Below are 17112 nucleotides of genomic sequence, written 5' to 3'. Positions count from 1 at the left end.
TCCGCATCAGGTGACTAACAGGATCCACGGCCATTTTCCCTGCTGTGACACGTGGTCGTGGCTTCCTGTAGGGAGGGGGACTCTCCCTCCAAACAATAACCGCCTCCCCACTCACCTTCCTGTCCTCCACGCCAGAAGTCACCTCAAGCAAGGTTAGCGTTCTCTCTCTTCGTACTGTACTGTACTGTACTTTGTTTCATATTTTTGTGGTTTTAAAAAAAATACATATGGTTCAGAACGGATTAACCGTATTTACATTGAACCTTATGGGAAAATTTGATTCGGGTCGCGACCAAAATCGGTTGGCGACCAAATTCGTAGGGGTCAGAACTGATTAACTGTATTTACATTGAACCTTATGGGAAAATTTGATTCGGTTCACGACCAATTTGGGTCGCGACCAGAGTCGCGGAAGGAATTAAGTTCGTGACCTGAGGTACCACTGTATGCTTGCCACCTTGAGCTCACCAAACTATATAAAATGAGGGATAACATCTAATAATAATAACAACAGCCTACGGCATATCTAGTCCTGGGAATCAGATATTATGCACATCTGATCTAGATACTTCTGCCTCCTCCTCCCACCAAGATCTGATGATAAACACTTTTCAAATAGCCACCCTAAGCAAGTCAATGTAGTCATGACTCCTTATTATCTTATGCTTGTGGGTGGTGATTAAGAAAGATACTATCAATCTATCCAGGACAGTACAATTAACTCAAAAGTCAGCTGTTTAGAATGACATTCAACAAGCTCTAAGAGGATAGAACACTTGTTGTTCAGGACATAAGTGAGGAAAATGCCACAGGAACAGTACTTACTGGATTAAGCAAAGAGGTCCATTGTCTTTCAGACTTGCATAATGCACAGCTCCCTCCCCAAGAAGGCAACTGTAGAGAATATACGTAGCTCAGGATTGAACAGTTCTTGGTATTCACTGAACTTGGTTGCTTTGCTACAAACATTTCGTTACCAAGCTAGGCGCACGTCTAGCTTGTCAAAATAGAAAAGGCTTTGTTGGGTGGTAAGAGAAAAGCTAAAATACATGTCACCTAGCCTAGTAATGAAATCCCTGCAGGAAAACAACCAAACTTAGAGAATGCCAAGAAACCAACAAAGACAAAATTGCAAGCAAACAAGGGCACAGATCAGTGTTTCTCAACCTTCGCATCTTGAAGATATGTGGACTTCAACTCCCAGAACTCCCCAGCCAGCATGGGTTCACTCATCACTCATGTCCTTGTTATCTCCCATACAGACTACTGCAATGCGCTCTACATGGGGCTACCCCGTAAGAGTATCCGGAAGCTACAGCTGGTCCAGAATGCAGCCGCGTGGGCTATTTTTGGAGCCCCCAGAAGGGCCCATGTATGTGATGGAATGGCATGGGACTGGAAGGGGGGTAAAGAACGTGATCTCGTCTCCAGAGCAACGCACTGGAGATAAGAGGCGAAAGCTGACGCCCCCTAACATTCCAGGAGATAGTGAATTCCTGTTCCTGGGAACTGCTGGCCAGTCTGAGAAGATTCTGTAAACAAGCACTAGCTAATAAACCTTGCTGATTGAACCTGCACGGTCTCCAGGAGTTCCTTGGGCTAGGCCTGACATCAATCTTCTCAGACTGGCCTGCAGTTCCCAGGAACAGGAATTCACTATCTCCTGGAATGTTAGGGGGGCGTCAGCTTTCGCCTCTTATCTCCAGTGCGTTGCTCTGGAGACGAGATCACGTTCTTTACCCCCCTTCCAGTCCCACGCCATTCCATTACAATGTAATACCGTTGCTCCGCGAGCTGCACTGGGTTCCAGTTTGCTTCCGGGTCCAATTCAAGGTGCTGGTTATCACCTTTAAAGCTCTACATGGCATGGGACTAGGTTACCTAAGGGACCGCCTCTTCCCCATTACTTCATCCCGTCCCACCCAATCACACAGGGAGGGCATGCTTCAGACCCCCTCGGTAAAAGAGCTCCGACTAGCGGGGTCCAGAAGGCGGGCCTTCTCTGCTGTAGCCCCCGCCCTTTGGAATATCTTGCCCCCGGAGGTGAGATTGGCCTCTTCACTCCTGGCCTTCCAGAGAGATCTGAAGACTTGGCTCTCTGCCACTTGGCCTGGGGTGGAGAGGGAAGTCACCAAGTGTGGTGATGGTTAGCCCCTTAGAGGCCTGTTGTCTGCAGCTCTGGTAACTATCAGCCTCTTGGACTTTTTCTTGTTTGGTAATTGTTTTGTATAGTTTTTATGTTTTACATATTTATTGTTTTAATGGATTTTGTGAGCCGCCCAGAGTCCCCCATTAGGGGGAGATGGGCAGAATTAAATTTAATAAATCAATAAAATCAATAAAATAAATACAAAATATAAAATGGTGACCAGGCAACAGAAAACAACCACCAAAATGGGACTCCCACTCAACTGGACCCTAATGCCTGGGGGAAGAACCAGGGCTTAATGGTTTTTCTAAAGGTGAACAGAGTATTAATGCCTGTCAAATATCCAGGATGGGGGTAGAATCATTTCCGAGAGCTGGCCAACCACAAAACAGGCATGCTTCCTAGATTTCATAAGATGAAAGACTTAAAAGAAGAACCTGGAGCATGACCTACCTATGGGAGCATGTGGGGCATGCAGAATTAGAAGCAAATTTCACATTAATGTACAAATAAATTATCACTGAGTGCTCTGGGTAGAACTGCTTGTACAATGAATTCACAACCTATAGCTTGAGCAAAATACTGTAATCAGACTGGTTGTAAAATACTGGCCTTATTTTAAAATACAGTAGTTATTTATTTATATATCAAATTTGTCACTGCCCATCTCGTTAAAAAGCGACTCTGGGCAGTTTACAGAGGAGATAAAATCAATTTAAATACAATATCCAGTATACTGAATTTCAATCATATTCCAAGGTTAAATCCAGTTTTTGAGTCTTATCTATAAAGCCATAATATTCGAGAAAGCAGAAAGGCTAGCTTCTCCTATATGAACTTGTCTACTATTTCTTTACATTAATTCTAGAATTCTCCTTCTAGGCAGGTTAGAATAGCCTCTTCAGATTCTGGCAAGCACTAATTTGTATTTTGCTAGGACTGTTTGCCTCTCGCCTCTTTTTTTAAGATTAAAGAGGCAATTTTGCTTTTCTGGAAACATTTCTTGATCTTAAGTAATTCCTGCACTTTATTCATGTTATTTTTAAGTTGTTTTATGTCTATTTTGTACACTTCTTTGGAGGTCTTATAACAGAAGGATAGTCCAGAAATATTTCAATGAAGAAACATATTCTATTCCAACTCTTTTATTTACTATAAAAATATGATAGTGTTCAATCTTTTTACAAAATAAAAACATCAATAAACACAGTGTTAAACAACAGTTTATAAATCCATGTGCTGCAAGGAATAAAGAAATGGGAACAGCCTGGATTCAATGGAATCCCCCAAAACTACAATCACACTTAAAGAAAGTTAGTTAAGTAAAGTCTTCAAATACTGAAAAGAAGATTTTTCATATTCATTCTTTGTAGACTTACATATACAACAACGCAAACCTCAACGGTATAAACATTTTTTCATGTTCGGAATCAGATCAAATATAATTTTTAATTTCAAAGGTCCCTGTCAGTTGTAGCATTAAAACACATTATGTTTAAATACAAAGCTGATCATAAATAAAATGAACAGGGATGCTGAGTTTTGTGCTGAAATGGAGTTTAATTATAGTGGGAAGCTCACTGCTTAGAGTTATCCACTAGTTAAGATATTCCTTGCACAATATCCTGCCTGAGTGAGAAATTAGTAATTTAGAATAGTCTGGGGGCAGATTTTAATTACTTTTTAAATGCAGCTTTTCAAGATTTAACCTTCTACCGAATCCCATCTATGCAAATCTATCTATGGTAGATGTGTTCCTTGGCTGTTTTGGCTGTAAGTATTCCATATACTTAATAAAAAAACACACTCCCTGAGTTAATACTTCACAGAACCTCAACAGCAACTACTATGAAACAATACCTCATTATAATGTGAAATATTTACACCCAGCAACAGAAAAGTTAGTAATCTATTTTCAGGTTGCCTTACAAACTTCAGGCAATCTTTACAAACCTAGCAAGGGCCTGATTCACAATTATGATAAGCTGGAAAAGAACCTCAGTGCTGCAAACAAACAATATAATTCTTGAAGCCATTATTATGCAAAGGCTTCAACAAATAGCACTCATTTAAAAGGGTTTCTAAATTATTTAGGATATTAGACATAAACATTTTAGGGATTATATGTTAGAACTGTTTAAAAATCATTATCTTCAATTATGTAATTTTTCAAAATGTTGAAAGAATAGGCCCAGTTTGGGATTTTTGTAATCATGAGTGTCTGTAAGCAGGTTTGAATATAGCCACAGAATTTTTACAGGGACCTGAAAGCTCAAGGCCCTAAAATTGTAATTGAACATAGTTGTCTACAAGAAAGTTTAAGTACCATGAAAGAGTAGGATTCAAAAGGTTCAGCATTCAGAACACCAACAACCAACCTAACCTTAACAGAACTTTACTCCAACCTATTTTTAACTTTATAATTACAAACGTTTACTAACACAGATTTTGGCATACTAGACTCCTTAAAATATTACACACTCCTAATGTAAAATATACTTCTCTGCAAGAGAAAAAAATATGGGAAGAGATTACCCCAAGCAATTATTGCATGTACACCTATTTCACATCACACATTGCAGGCGTCTCATAAGATATTCTATGCAATGCATGAAATTTCCACACCTTTTCTTAAAAGAAAACTGTTTCTACAGTTTAAAAAAACGGAACATTTGAAGCTATGCTAAACTGGTTAGGTTTAATTGTCATGGCACCCCTTAAGGCATGCCAGAAATTGGTCTCAGGATGTGTGATTCCCAAGATATCATTCTAACAAAATTCTTTGCACTACTGAGCCTTAATTGTGAGTAAAATGTAACAGCAATATAGACACACATTTTCAAACATTAAAAGAACTAAAAATATAGTAAGGCAAAACAAAATACAAAGGAAAACAACATAATATACCGAGCATTTGTACCATTTAAACAAATCTAAATGTTTAAAATAAGCCTCCCTTCCTTCCTGCATTCCTTCAGGCTGCTTCATTTCTCAGTGTCCTAAAAAAGTTGGCTATACTTAATCTTAGTTCAGTCTATCTTATGGTCATTTAAAAGCCAAAAAGTGACAGTTTTAGTCACATTAATACTCCCAAATGTCTGAAATTCCAAATTAATCTCATACATGCACATTTATTTCATATTTATATGTTATTTATATGTATTTATATTTCCAAGTTATAAGCCAACAACATACATTTACAACTGCATGTACTTCACACTTGGGTCAGTACACCTGGATGTACTTGTGAATGGGCAACAGTATGTTGGCTTGAATGAGAGCCTTTAGATTAGAAATCATAGCTTGCTTAGAATAGTACACTATGAGCACCTTCAGAAAGTTGAATTATAAAAGATAACCAGGCATTCAGATAAGTAGGTTGGCTGTATGAAAGTCAATGAAGCCATTGTAAGAGAATACCAAAAATGTTGTGTATGAAACACAAGCCCTATTTATAGTGAAATCAAAGTGTTGTGTCTCTTTCTCCCACTTACACGATGTAACAGACTAGAAGCCAGTTTCTTTGGGTCAGGAGGGACAGACTGATCTTGTATCAGGCTGCTTAACTGTGACTGTATGATAACTTGCTCACACGCCTGAGGTAAACTGGGTTTGGATTGTATCTGTGGCCTTCTGGTGAAGTATATTAAAACCAACGAGCATTATGTCACTACAGTTAGCACGGAACGCTGCACATGACATTTGTATAACTAAAACGGGCAAGAGTCTGCTTTTTCATCCAACAAAAAGGACTATATAAAATCCTCAGCTGACAAAAGCCACAGTGGGCAGTGGAGTCAATATTCATGGGTCCATTTCTTGATGACCATGGCACTATGAAAGATTTCGATGTTAGAGAAGTACATGAGTTAATGAATTAAATGAGAGAGAGAAAAACAGATACGTTCTGCTGTGTGCATGAAAACTAAAAGAAAGGGGAAGGATATAATAGATCTGAATTAAGGTGGTCTGATCTTGTGGAGTTGATGAATACACCCAAGTAACTGAAAGGGCAGCTTTAACTTTAAATGAGAGGGTTAAAATGTCTCTAACATGCCTAAAGAAGGATGTTTTTGTGTTATTTTGTATCTGTTGCAAGTCTGAGCTCATTTATCATTATATTTTATTTATTTTTATTTTATATTTATTTATATTTATATTTTAACATAGTTCTTGCAGTTTCTTGCAAGTTCTCCTCTTTCCATTTATTTATTTTATTATTTATTTATTTATCAAATTTACACAGCTACCCATCTCATGAATGTCACTCTGGGCAGCAACAACAGAGACAGAACAATTAAAAATAAAACTTTAAAAACCATTAAACATTTCCTATACATGTTGATTTCTCTCTTCAGTACTCTGAACAGAGGAACAGAGAAGACCCAAAAAGGCAAACAAATAACTGAGATCAAAATTCAGGGAGAGGGATATAAAATGAAATGCTATGCAGATGATGCTGTATTAACAATTATGAAATCACAGGCCTCCGTAAGATGAAAATCATCAAAGATTTGGCCAATTCTCCTGAATACAAAATTAATGAAAAGAAAATAAAGATAACAAAATACTTCACTTCTGAAGAATATAACTTTGTGAAAAAGGAGACTGGTTGTGAGAATAAAAGAAACCCAGTGAAATATGGGGACTATACAGTGGGCTACACTATCGAGGTGGTGATGGGTAGGGGTAGATATTGCGGGAGCTGGAGGGCAGGCCATCTTCAGGGAAGATGCCCCCGGTGTGTGTTACCAGTGGTGTGTTCCAGCTCTCCTGGCTCATCCCTAGACTCTGGTCAGCAGGTTTATAGGGGCCCTGGCCTTCAGCTGCTGCTGCTGAATGCCAGGTCGGTTAACAAGAAGGACCCCCTCATATGTGACTCGATCACCAAGGAGGGGGCAGACCTGGCATGCATTACTGAGACCTGGCTGGGGCCCTAGGGGGGTGTACCCCTCTTGGAAATGTGCCCAGCTGGATTCACGGTGTGGTAACAGCCGAGATGCCAGGGCAGGGGAGGAGGGGTGGCTGTTGTCATCCAGGACTCTCTGGTGGCCTTCAGGGGCATTGCTCCCCAAGTTTCTGGCTGTGAGACACTGCTTCTTAGGTTGGGTTCCCGTGAACAGTTGGGAGTTCTACTACTGTACCAGCCTCCCCGCTGCGTGGCAGCCTCCCTGCCTGGGCTGCCGGAGGCTGTCTCAGGGCTGGTAGTGGAGTTCCCCAGGCTTATGGCTCTGGGGGACTTCAACTTGCCATCCCTGGGGTGGTCTTCAGAGGTGGCTCGGGAGTTCAGGGCTACCACGGCAGCCATGGGCCTGTCTCAAATTGTGTGGGACCCAACCTGAGACAGTGGTCACATGCCAGATTTGGTCTTCTCGTCGGAGCAATGGCAAAGTGATCTGAGGGGAGATTTACAGCTTTCCCCGTTGCCATGGTCAGATCACATCCTGGTGACCCTGAGTTTCTCCTACGCCACCCCCCTCCGCAGGGAGGCAGGACCCATGCGATTGGTCCGCCCCCAGTGCCTGATGGACCTGTCAGGGTTTCAGAGGGAGCTGGGGGGTATTCCCGTGGATCTGCTGCATGGTCCAGCAGAGGCCTTGGCTGCTGCCTAGAATAGGGAGGCGGCCGGGGCCTTGGACAGGATCACGTCTATGCAACCTCTCTTGCCACACCAGCCCCGACACTCCCCGTGGTTTACAGAGGAGTTGAGGGTGCTGAAGAGGGTCAAGAGATGGCTAGAGAGCTGCTGGAGGAGGACAAAGACCGAATCCGACTAAACACAGGTTAGAGCCGCTATCAAGGCCTATGTTGTGGCGATAAGAGTGGCAAAGTGCCATTACTTCTCCGCTCTTATCGTGTCCACAGAATGCTGCCCGGCGGCCCTGTTTGGGATCACTAGGTCCCTCCTTGGTAACAGGGATGTGGGGGTTCATTTGCAGGGCCACATGGAAGAATTTTTGGAGCATCTGCAGGACAAAGTTGCTTGGATTCGTTCCAAGTTAGACTCCAAGCGTGGGGCAGGGTCTGGGGAGGTACCCAGGGACCGTTCTTACCCAGTTATCTGGGAACAGTTTGATCCTGTTGATCCTGAGGAAATGGACAGGATCCTGGGGACTGTGAAGGCCACCACTTGCCATCTTGACCCACGCCCCTCCTGGCTGGTGAAAGCAGCTTGGGAGGTGATATGTGATTGGATCCAGGCGATGGTTAATATATCCTTGCAGGAGGGAGTGTTTTCAGCTGCCTTTAAGGAGGCATTGGTGCACCCCCTCCTCAAGAAACCCTCCCTGGATCCTATGGTGCTAGACAATTTCTGTCCAGCCTCCCACCTCCCCTTTTTGGGGAAGGTGGTTGAGAAAGTGGTGGCATCACAGCTCCAAGGGGTTCTGGAGGAAACGGATTATCTGGATCCCTTCCAGTCAGGTTTCAGGCCTGGTTATGGAATGGAAGCGGCATTGGTTGCACTTATGGATGATCTCTGGCAGGAGCGGGATGGAGGAAGTGCGACCATTTAATCTCTCCTTAATCTCTCCTTAATCTCTCAGCGGCTTTCGATGCCATCGACCATGGTATCCTATTGGGATGGCTCGTAATTGGGGGTGGGCAGCACGGTCGTTCTGGTTCACCTCCTTTCTTCAGGGCCGATCCCAATCAGTGGTGATAGGGAGCAAGAGGTCCCATCCTCGGCCCCTCCTCTGTGGGGTGCCACAGGGTTCAGTCCTCTCTCCGCTCCTTTTCAACATCTACATGAAACCGTTGGGTGAGATCATCCGCCATCATGGGATGAGGTATCATCAGTATGTTGTTGTTCCTCATCCAGACCCTTACAGCCTCCAGGCACCGCAAAAGGGCGGTCACAGCATCACTCACCTCACCTAGGATGGAGATATATAATTGCGTATCATCAGTATGCTGATCATATGCAATTATACATCTCCATCCTAGGTGAGGTGAGTGATGCTGTGACCACCCTTTCGCGGTGCCTGGAGGCTGTAAGGGTCTGGATGGGGAACAACAGGGTTCAGCTAAACCCTGGTAAGACGGAGTGGCTGTGGGTTAATGGCTCCTCGGTATCCAGGACTTTGTCATCTTTGGTGCTGGATGGGGTAGCACTGCCCCAGACAGACCCAGTGCGTAATCTGGGGGTCCTCCTAGACTTACGGCTCCTGCTTGAAGAGCAGGTGGCAGCTGTGGCAAGGAGGGCTTTTGCACAACTTCGGGTTGTGCATCAGTTATGCCCTTTCCTGGATTGGGATGCCCTTCAAACAGTCATTCATGCCCTTGTTATCTCCCAGATAGACTACTGCAATGCGCTCTACATGGGGCTACCCCTGTAAGAGTATCCAGAAGCTACAGCTGGTCCAGAATGCAGCTGCGCAGGCTATTTTTGGAGCCCCAAGGAAGGCCCATGTAATACCGTTGCTCCGCGAGCTGCATTGGGTACCAGTCTGCTTCTGGGTCCAATTCAAGGTGTTGGTTATCACCTTTAAAGCCCTACATGGCATGGGACCAGGTTACCTAAGGGACCGTATCTTCCCCATGACTTCAACTCGTCCCACTCGAACACACAGGAAGGACAAGCTTTGGACCCCCGCAGTAAGAGAACTTCGATTAGCGGGATCCAGGAGGTGGGCCTTCTCTGTGGTAGCCCCTGCTCTCTGGAATATTCTGCCCCCGGAGGTGAGATTGGCCCCCTCACTCCTGGCCTTCCAGAGGGCTTTGAAGACCTGGTTCTGTCACTTGGCCTGGGGTGGGGAAGGAATACTTCAAGCGTGCGGATGGCTAGCCCCATAGAAACTTGCTGTCTTCAGCCCTAGATCCTTCATCATCTTCTTGGACTCTTTTTTAGTAATGTTTTTAATTTTTTATGGTTTATGTATTTATATGTATTTATGGTTTTAATGTTTTCTGTGAACCTTCCAGAGTCCCCCATTGGGGAGAGATGGACGGGGAGAAATTTAATAAATAAATAAAATAAATAAATATTTGGGACTTTATCTGACAGTATGCAATAAAGACAAATTTCAAAACAATTATAATAAATTATGGAAGTAAATAAAACAAGATCCTGATAGGTGGAAAAATTTAAAACCTTGGTTAGCATTTACTGGGGCAATAAACATGAATATATTATTATTCAAGATGGAAATATGGTTCTGTGAAAGGGTTGGGCATCTGTTAGAGATACTGCAGCAGTATTATTGTTTGGAGAAAAGTACTGTACACTTTTTAATATAGCCTCCCATGGCTGTAGAGGAGGAGGAGGAGGAGGAGGAGGAGGAGGAGGAGGAGGAGGAGGAGGATTATTATTATTATTATTATTATTATTATTATTATTATTATTATTATTATTATTTTCTGGGAACTGCAGTCTCAAAACATCTGGACAACTTCTGTTCTCCCCAACAAAAATCCATTAAAGCCTGCAATATGTACATGTATTCTGTGCGGCCTAGGGTCAGAGCACTAGGCACTAAGCTATACAAATTCAATGCTGCCTGTAAGCTACATCAGACTTATACCTGAATATTTTTATAAAAATGTTAATGTTAGCATTTCATATAGTTAATTCTATTATACCTCCACAATGGCTATTGTTAAAGACCCACCCAATTTGTTGTTCTAGAAGTTTAACTTACTTTTTTCAGTCTGGGAGAGCCTGTCCCAAAAGATAAGATTTTCTTGGATTAAGCTGAACTGGGCATGAGGAAATTTCTACTGTTTCCTATGCAAGCCAGGAAGTACTGCAGCTGAGTGCACACAATGCACTGATTTGTGATTTGGTCAAATGAGACATTCTAGATTGTTCCACAAATCATAGTTAAAACTCTTCCTAAGCTTAGTGCACTGTGTGAGTTATATATGCTGCCATGAAAGGTGGGGTATAAATCTAGCAATAGATAAATATACCTGATATCTCTATACACAACACGCATGCAGGCCCAAAGAGGTCAGAGAGAAATAAATGCAGGAAGGACTGATAGGGACAATTACCTATCTTCAGTTTTTGTGTCCTCTTACACAAAATATTCTACTAACTCCCAAATGATATTTATGCAATAAGAACTCTAGAGAGTAGGGTGTCACCATTCTTCACACACAAATATGCATACTAAACAGAAGATTTTGTTTTCTTTTGCTGCTTGGATGGATTTTTGCTGCCTTATTGGTAAGACAAGACTCTTAACCAGAGCAATGAGAGAGAGGAATGGGGAGAGGTGAAAGGACTTAATTCCAGACATATGTAACAGCCCACTCAAATATGCTGGCAATGGTTTCCCAAAGTGGCATCTACAGTGTATACTCAGTTGTTTGCTCATCTCCATGGAGAAATGAAGCCTGACTCTGTTTCCCACAGCCAGCAATTCGCATAGTGGATTTCCTACCTGGTCTTAGGGCCCTTCCCTATTTGCACTTAACTATGACTGAAACATACCCTAGCAACACCTTTTTCTGCCATGTCCCCATGAGGTTGCCTTCATCTCATCTTCAGCCCATTAATAAGCTAGGCGTCTTGTTCTTAGCTATGCTGGGCTTAAAACAGTCTTTCCACCCTTATTCTGGCACTAGCCAAGAGTAGGCTCAAGGTGGATAAAGCCTTAAGTAGCCATTAGGCTACTTGATATCACCCCCAGAAGTCACCTGAGAACTGAGTCACCAAGAGAACATTGGGTAAAGAACATCAGACTGGATCTGCAGCAAAACCTGTATTAGTAAGGGGGAAATCTCTATTTTAATAGCAGTACAGGTAGGGATGAGAGGGCCAGTTTGGTGTAGTGGTTAAGGCACTAGGCTACAAACCAGCAGACTGTGAGTTCTAGACCCATCTTAGGCTGGGTGACCTTGGGCCAGTCATTCTCTCTCAGCCCTAGGAAGCAGACAATGGCAAACCACTTCCAAAATCTTGCCAAGAAAACTGCAGGGACTAGTCCTGGCAGTTGCCAGGACTCAACGCTGACTTGAAGGCACACACATACAAAATAAAAATAGGTAACAATAACTTATGGCAGTCCAGGATATGGAGAGGGACCAGATGAAGGTAGTGTCATGGGAATACAACAGGAAAAAAAAAAACATTACCAAAGAATGTTTGTGCCACTGTCAGATATAAGTGGGGAAAAGCTTAGAGTTGCTTCAGAGAAAGGAGGGGAGGGGCATGGAGGGCAGGATATGCTGCTTATCACATTTTCAAAAATAAACATTCAACACATCCGCACCCAGCCTGGTCTCTGGTTCTAAGGAATGGCAGGAAAGAGCAATTTGCGGACAGACTTAACAAGATGGGGAATTAAGCACTATTGTACCATCACAGTGTAATATGACTGCCCAATAATGTAAAAAACAGGCAAAAAGGCACTGTAGGGAGAAAATCCAGCTTAAAATAAACCCATTTTACAAATAATTTCTGTCGTGGAAAGGAAATGAAAGGGATGTGTCCAGTTATGGTGCAAGAACCCAACTACCCAGAGAAATGTATCTCCTGAAAAAACTCAGTGCAGGAATTCAAATTAAAACATCCTCCAGCAATGGCTGTTTTGCCTTGGCTTGAACACATCCAGCTAAGGGAGCCCACTGCAACTCTAGCCATTGTTGAACTGCTGGTTACTATTAAAAAGTTTTACATAACCTAGAATTTGCCCTGCTATAATTTAAGACCACTATTCTGTCTTCTGTATTCTGGGACAAGAAAAAGGAGGTCTTGACCTTCTTGACATTCCTTCAGATACTTAAAAAATGTTCTCTCTCCTCAGTCATCTTCTCTCAAGGCTAAACATACAATTCAGTTTCTCTTGCAAGGCTTAACTTTCCAGTTCCCTGATAATCTTTGCTGATCTTCGCACCTGTGGCTGCTTCTGTGAAACTTTCTCAAAATGTGATACTCAGCACTTGATGTGACCTTAAGGATGGATCTGATCAGTGCAGAAAATACAGTGGAGCCGTGACTTCCTGTGATTAGGAAACTATGTTACTACAGATGTACCCTAAAACTGCATTTGTAAACTTTGAAGAAGCAGGATAGAAAGAGTATTGATGCTTTTGAACTTTAGCAATGACTTGGGCTGAATTAGAATGGCCCCAGGGCTTCTATACAGATGCTAAAAGGGACTTCTGTGCATGTGCAACTGTTCCAGTAACAACCAACATTGGGAAGTGGAAAGGAACCCAGTTGAGGCCACCTTTAGATTGTCTTATTTATTCCCCATAGAGATGAGTAAGGCTGAATCTATGACTTTTTGCATAAAAGTGTCTTCTGAAATAAGTATCCCAACTTAAAATCAAGCTAAAAGTATTCCAACTAAAAGCAAAATCATCTCCAGGAACAGATATTTGTATGTACTATCTATAGTAAAGATCAAATAGTGCATTCTGATTCTTCTCATTCTTCAATCATGACCCATAGCACACTTGCAAAAATATTCATTGCCTCTAGCTACACTTAGCTAATCAGTATCTGGGCTCCCTAGTGAAAACTATACGAGCTGCCACCTAAAATTTCTGAATAGGGGCAGCTTCCAGGTGTGAAGGTTAATCCCCAGAATTCTCAGCAATCGTATTTTGAAATCTGTCTGAACAGCATCCAGTTGGATATAGGTGTGTAAGATAGAATCATGGGGGAAGAAAAGAGAGGTCTATTACTACATGTCACATGGCATCTATATTGACTGATTATGTGCCATCAAGTCAGTGTTGACTTTTAGCAACCACGTAGATAGATTTTCTCCATCACAATCTATCCATACCCTGAACTTTCAGGCCTTCTAATGGCGCACCCATCACCATTGTAACTAAATCCATCCACCTTGCTGCTGGTCATTGTCTTCTTTTTCCTTCTATCTTTCCTAGCATTAGAGCCTTCTCTAGAGAGCTAAATCTTTGCATAATATATCCGAGGTAGGATAATTTGAGCCTGGTCATTTGTGCCTCCAATGAGAATTCTGGGTTGATTTGTTTGATGATTCATTGGTTTTCTTGGCTGTCCACAGTATTCTCAGAAGTCTTCTCCAACACCAAAGTTCAAAAGCATCAATTCTTTCCTATTTTGCTACTTCAAAGTCTAACTTTCGCTTCCATAGAGTGTCACAGGGAATACCATTGATTGCAATATTCTGATCTTTCTAGGTAGACTATATAGATCCCCTGATTACTAAAGCTGTGCAAAACTCTACTGCACTGAATAAAGTTTCAATGATCTGATGCGTCAGTTTGATTCAATGAATCACACTGAACAATCCAGTTCAGTCTGGATGATAAACAGGTCTATTGTGCACATGCAAGAAATCTGACTTCCCAAGAGAGGCATCAAATTGGATTGATCTGATTTTCCAAGTCAAAAGGATGAATCAAAACTAAACCCAACTTTGGAGTCCTTGGGGTTCTCTGAGCTTGGTTGTTTTCTTGCAAACGTTTCGTTACCTGGCTAGGTAACATCTTCATTGCTAGAATGGAGTGGGGTTTGCTCTCTGTTTATATACAGTGGCATGCCCTGCCAGTGTTGGTGGGGATGTTCCCCTGCCAGTAGTTCCTTGATTAAGGAAACAGGACACCTGTACAACACCTTCCAACAAAATGGATATCCATGCAACTTTATCAAAAAGTGCCTGACCACTCAACCTACTACAACACAACCAACACAAGCTATGAAAAGGATAACACTGCGATACATCAGAAATGTCTCAGAAACAACCAACAGACTATTACAACCACATGGTATCTCTGCAGCATACAAACCAACTAAAGCCCTCCAAAACATCTTAAGTAAACCAAAAGATCTAGTAGCCCAAGAAATAAAAACAGGAGTCATCTACAACATACACTGTAAGGACTGTAACAACCACTATGTAGGACAGACAGGCAGAAGACTAGCAGAGCACATCCATGAACACCAACTAGCAGTCAGAAGACACAATGAAAACTCCTTAATCTCACAACACATGGACAGACTTAGCCATAGTTTCAACTGGGAAACTGTCAGCATCTTAGACCAAGCTAAATCCAAAAATGCGAGGGAATTCCTGGAAGCTTGGTATTCAGACAAGGCAGCCATCAACAGGCACACAGAGACAAACAATATTTAAACACTATTCAAAAGAGACTATAAAAGGAAACAAAAGACCAGAACATCTCCTCACCAGCAATCATCACCCAGATAAGCAGAGATTAACACCAAGATTATCACCAGACATACAATCAAGCAGTAAACAATACCCTAATCAAGGAACTATGGGGGGGGGAACACACCCACCAACACTGGCAGGGCATGCCACTGTATATAAACAGAGAGCAAACCCCACTCCATTCTAGCACTGAAGATGTTACCTAGCCGGGTAACAAAACGTTTGCAAGAAAACAACCAAGCTCAGAGAAACCCAAGGACTCCATAGTTCAACCCTGAGCTACATATATTCTCTTCTGTTAAACCCAACTTGCATGTTCCAATCAAATACCACCAACTGCTAGAAGGCAACTGTGAAAGATAGAACATTAGATTGGATGGCCTCTTCTTTGGCCTGGAACTTCTTATATCAGGGAACAGAAGTAGCAACAACCACAAACCAGAGTGATAGTATAATGCAAACTAAATGCTGTCATAGTACCAAATTTAATATAACTGAAAAACAAAAGCTAAGCCTTCGACAATACCCAAAAGCTAAGGGTCCTTGGATTTGGCATTTAAAATTCTGAAGCAAATACAGCTGTCACCTCCCAAGAATTAAAAACATGTACACACTACTAACCCCCTGACACTGAACATAAACTAGATTTGTACTGCATTTAAAACCCTAGTAGCTAGAACAATCCTACCTTTACTTTCAGAAATTAATTTTCAATGTTCTTCATGGTACAGTCAATGGTATTCAACATCCTAAGATACTAAAACAAAACAAAACAAAACAAAACAAAACAACACTTCATGCTGTTCCTTTCAGGCAACATTCAGAATTTTAGCCTTGTGAATAAGTCACAAGGTCAGGCTTAATCGTGGAGAACCCTAGACCTCTATACTGAATAGATTCCAGCATGGATGATGAAGGTTTTGACCATCCAAGACTCCTCCACTATATAACTCAGATGTAACCATATTTCCACATTAACTGTTCATACTGTAGATTGCTGGATGCTACATGCGTTTAGGAAACCAACTGCTGGCCCACTGATGAGATTGGAGGAAGAAATACCACCTAGTTTCCGAAGGAATCAAACAAGAGTGCAATAGTAACCCACTGATTACTTCAGTCGCCCTTTTCTGCTTTTTCAGGTAAAGTACCTCCTATATCAGAAGGACAAAGGCAGTGGCTATACCATAAAGGCATTTATATAAATGGGGATCCTTAATAGGTTTATGACTTAGTATGAAAGTGATTTTAGTGACAGGCTGCATATTTGTATAGTAATAAGGGAAAAAAGAAAAAGAAAAAAAATAGCTAAATTTTTGAGTGCACACATTCTAGCCCTGATGACTATTTCCTCATCTGAGTCACACCCTTGCTTTTCAAAGGAAAATTCAGAAAACTTTGGCACTTCCCCCTGAACTTGCTAATGCACCTTTAGACTTAACTTTATAATGTGTTGCACACATTCTAGCTGGCCTGATGCTCTAGCTGTCTTAAATTACCTTAAAAATGAGGTAGTGAAAAAGTGAAAACTGAAAATTGGATTACTAAATAGCAAAACTCAGGGCTGCAATAGTTTCTGAGCATGATCAGTCTATATTCTGTACAGTTCACATGTAAACGAGTTGAATCATGAGAGGGGCAAAGTTGCAAACCAAACCACGTTTCTGGAAAAATATTCTGAAGGCAAACACATCCTGGCTTGCTCAAAGCCAGTTCCTAACTATATCCCTCAAATACTGCAAGCACGTTTCAGTGATTCTGCAGGCAGAATATATTGCTGCAAATGTTTCCCTATTTCTATTAGTTCAGGAAAGCTATAACACTAAGTTGGTCCAGTTAGCACAAATT

The 17112-nt window shown here is 41.9% G+C and overlaps 1 protein-coding gene and 1 pseudogene across 2 annotated transcripts in view; one reads left to right on the top strand and one right to left on the bottom strand.

Moving 5' to 3' along the window:
- Positions 1-17112, bottom strand: part of ACER3 (alkaline ceramidase 3) — a 69196-nt gene that overhangs the window by 40513 nt on the left and 11571 nt on the right. The gene's annotated exons all lie outside the window — the stretch shown is intronic.
- Positions 6646-16469, top strand: LOC148216035 (uncharacterized; annotated as a pseudogene).

This window comes from Python bivittatus, unplaced genomic scaffold (genome assembly GCF_059951505.1).
Source record: "Python bivittatus isolate LINGU-HERP-01145 unplaced genomic scaffold, Pbiv_v1 ctg000340_np1212, whole genome shotgun sequence".
NCBI lineage: Eukaryota > Metazoa > Chordata > Lepidosauria > Squamata > Pythonidae > Python > Python bivittatus.
The sequence above is the reverse complement of the archived record's forward strand: the minus strand, read 5'-3'. Positions and strand labels throughout refer to the sequence as shown.